The following is a 4,002-nucleotide window of genomic DNA, read 5'->3' as shown; positions in this document are numbered from 1 at the left end:
AGCGATTCAAGGGCCTTTGCCTCCCTAACCTACAGCCTAACTCTCTGAGGAGAGCAGACCAATGGAATGGATAAGGATACCAGCAAATCAGAGGCTGCTCTTACTCAGGAGATTCTAATTCCACTGCTAGAGGCCTTATTTTTTTATTATTATTATTATACTTTAAGTTCTAGGGTACATGTGCACAACGTGCAGGTTTGTTACATATGTATACATGCGCCATGTTGGTGTGCTGCACCCTTTAACTCATAAGTTACATTAGGTATATCTCCTAATGCTATCCCTCCCCCCTCCCCGCACCCCACGACAGGCCCTGGTGTGTGATGTTCCCCTTCCTGTGTCCAAGTGTTCTCATTGTTCAATTCCCATCTATGAGTGAGAACATGCGGTGTTTGGTTTTTTGTCCTTGCGATAGTTTGCTGAGAATGATGGCTTCCAGCTTCATCCATGTCCCTACAAAGGACATGAACTCATCCTTTTTTATGGCTGCATAGTATTCCATGGTGTATATGTGCCACATTTTCTTAATCCAGTCTATCATTGTTGGACATTTGGGTTGTTTCCAAGTCTGCTATTGTGAATAGTGCTGCAATAAACATACGTGTGCATGTGTCTTTATAGCAGCATGATTTATAATCCTTTGAGTATATACCCAGTAATGGGATGGCTAGGTCAAATGGTATTTCTAGTTCTAGATCCTTGAAGAATCGCCACACAGTCTTCCACAATGGTTGAACTAGTTTACAGTCCCACCAACAGTGTAAAAGTGTTCCTATTTCTCCACATCCTCTCCAGCACCTGTTGTTTCCTGACTTTTTTTTCCTAGAAAACTTTTTTTATTCATCATTCTATGTGTGTTTTAATAAGTGGTGATTGCTCCCATTATAGGAATCCATTATTAATCTAATTTTCTAATGGAGGAAGACAGAAAAGATAATTACCACTTTCTGTGGAATACTCAACTTACGACCAAATAATAGCAATCTAGGAAATTTAGAAACAGTAAAGATTTTTGGTTTATATTTCATGTATAGTGCTGCTGTTCCAAGCTTATAAAGTAAAGCTGTCTGCTTCCCAAATTCCAAAAATTAAAATACTCCCCCGCCTCACCCTGCCAACCAGGGCCCTTTGGTTTTTGTTTGTTTTAGAACAAGGAAGGGTTAAATGGTTGCTGTTTATGGATGTACCATTTTGATTTGGGGAACTTTCACACACAGAAATCATACCAAATGGCCAGACACTTATTTTACAGAACAATTTAAATATTACACATTGGCCAACTCAACTTATTCCACCTACCCTGGTGGAGGGGGAGAAAAAAACCCATACCTGTAAAACTACTTCACTTGACAGGATGTGCCTACCAACAAAAAGTAGTTTAAACAACTTTCACCAATTAAGATGTTTAGTTTAGATTTTAAAATGGGAAAGTTATGCATTTAAAAAGTAAATATAGTTGAAAATGTAAGTCAGTTATAATTTGAACCTAATGAGCCATGCAAGGAGCAAGGGTTAATAAACCAATGTGCTTTGAATTTGTTCAAGTACTGATATTTCTGTATATAAAGATTTAGCATATATATATAACAGCTATCATGAGAAGTGAAAAAAGATTTTTCCCCAAAAATGAAAATATTAAAACTAAGTTAAAATACATATAGTTAGTATTCCACACAGCATAAAATTTGACAAATCAAAGTTTAACATGTCCCAGTTGACCATGTGTGAATATGCAAAGCAGGTATTAAAACCAGTATGTCCAATATTTAAAACCAGTTTGTAATTGGGGGAACTTCTAAATTCTTAATTAAAAAACACAAATGAAGTGAAAGCTTTAAACTGGTACACACTGTTCACACCTATATTTCAAGTTTGGAAATGCATATTTGCAAGCAGCAATACAAAAGTATTCATGAAGAATGCATAATCTCTGAAAATTATGAAAACTTCCCTGCTACCAATACATTTCTAAATACAAAACTGACTACCATATTTGTTACTTCTGTGTAGCAAGAGAAGTTCATTTTTAAAACAGATAAAATTCAATCTTTAGGTGTGAATAGTATGAATGACAGTCTTTTTTTTTTTTTTAAATAGTCGTTTGGAATCCTTAAGCATGCAAAAGCTTTGAACAGAAGGATTCACAAAGGAACCAGGGTTGTCTTATGGCATCCAGTTAAGCCACAGCTGGGAATGCCTCTGGGTCATCCACATCAGGAGCAGAAGCACTTGACTTGCCAGTCCTGCTGCCACGGTTTGGGCGCCCACCACGCCCACGTCCACCTCGTCCTCCCGTGCCGCCAGGTCCTGGGCGGCCAAGGTCTCCAAAATTGATCTCCAGCTGAGACGTCATATCATTTGCTGGCTTCCGGAAATGACAGTCCATAACCGAATCTTCAGCATGAGCCTCTTCACTCTGATTTATGAAGAACAAATCCCTTCTTCCACTGCCCATCAGCACCTTCATTTGGTTTTCGGATATTAAATTCTACTTTTGCCCAGTCCTTATTTTGAATAGCCTTCCACTCATCCAAAGTCATCTCTTTTGGACCCTCCTCTTTTACCTCTTCAACTTCATTCTCCTTATTTTCAGTGTCTGCCACTGGATGATGTTCTTCACCTTCAGGTGTTTCCTCAGTCACATTTGATTGATCCAAGTCAGCTAATTCGTCTTTAACAGTTCCCCAGTTGTGAGATCCGCTACCTCCACGTTTGTCCTCGTGCTTCAGGCCAGATCTATCACTTCCACTATGCCTATCAAATTCACGTTTGCCACGAGAATCAAATCCATCTCCTCGGCCCATTCCACGTCCACGGCCCCCTCGACCTCTTCCAAGACCGCCACAACCTCGAATAGGTCGGTCAATAATTGGTCTATCAGCTGAAAATTCGCCTCCTTCACCCTTTTCTTCAAGTGGCTTTTCGAATCTTCGTTCACGAGGTGGTAGCCTTTCTGGTCTTCTATCAATTATTTTCCCTTCACCCTGAAGTTGTTGATCAGGTCTTCTTCCAACTCGTCTTATTCCTTCTTTCTTCTTCTTTTTTTTTTTAATGTTTTAGCAGCTTTATTTATAATTACCAAAAATTCAAAGCAACCAAGATATCCTCCAATAAGTGAGTGGATAAAGAAATTCTGGTATATCCATGCCATGGGTTATTATTCAACATTAAAGAGAAACAAGCCATCAAGCTATGAACAGACATAGAGAAAACCTACATGCATACTGTTTCTTCTTCTTCTTTTTTTTTTTTGAGAAAGAGTCTCGCTCTGTGGCCCAGACTGGAGTGCAGTGGCGAGATCTTGGCTCACTGCAACTTCAGCCTCCCAGGTTCCAGCAATTCTCCTGCCTCAGCCTCCCAAGTAGCTGGGATTACAGGCACACACCACCACACCCCGCTAATTTTTGCATTTTTTTTTAGGTTAATTCTTTTATTCCTTCTTTCTTAAGCGCCATGGGTGGCTACGTCTCCTCTTTCTTGTCAACCACGCCAACCCTGGGGGGCAGCGGGTTCTTGCGATCTTTCTGGGACTCCTTGCGCAGCTGTTTGCCTGCCGCGTTGGAGTTGGTCTGGGCCACGGCCTGAGCTGCGCTCTTGGCCCCAGGGCCCCCAACACCGCCCCTGCTGGCTTCTTTTTTCTTTTTCTCCGCTGCCTTCAGCACCTCGAAGGGGTCCAATTTGTCGACAAATAACTGGTCGAATCGGTTGGTGACCACGCAGCTGAAGCCCTCCTGTAAGTGCCCAGGCATGATGGTGGCTCGGGGGCACATTCCTCCACGGATTGCAGCGGGCCACGCAGAGCCGAGAGCCCCTGCTTCAGCTCTTCCCACAAGATGGCCGGGTCAAGAAAAGCTGTTTCCTGACTTTTTAATGATCGCCATTCTAACTGGTGTGAGATGGTATCTCATTGTGGTTTTGATTTGCATTTCTCTGATGGCCAGTGATGATGAGCATTTTTTCATGTGTCTGTCGTCTGCATAAATGGCTTCTTTTGAGAAGTGG

General features: G+C 41.5%; 1 pseudogene; it reads right to left on the bottom strand.

Moving 5' to 3' along the window:
* Positions 1-1,840: 1,840 nt before the first annotated feature.
* LOC129024541 (SERPINE1 mRNA-binding protein 1-like) lies at positions 1,841-3,749 on the bottom strand (annotated as a pseudogene).
* Positions 3,750-4,002: the final 253 nt, after the last annotated feature.

The sequence above is a fragment of the Pongo pygmaeus genome, chromosome X (assembly GCF_028885625.2).
Source record: "Pongo pygmaeus isolate AG05252 chromosome X, NHGRI_mPonPyg2-v2.0_pri, whole genome shotgun sequence".
NCBI classification, from domain to species: Eukaryota; Metazoa; Chordata; class Mammalia; order Primates; family Hominidae; genus Pongo; species Pongo pygmaeus.
The sequence above is the reverse complement of the archived record's forward strand: the minus strand, read 5'-3'. Positions and strand labels throughout refer to the sequence as shown.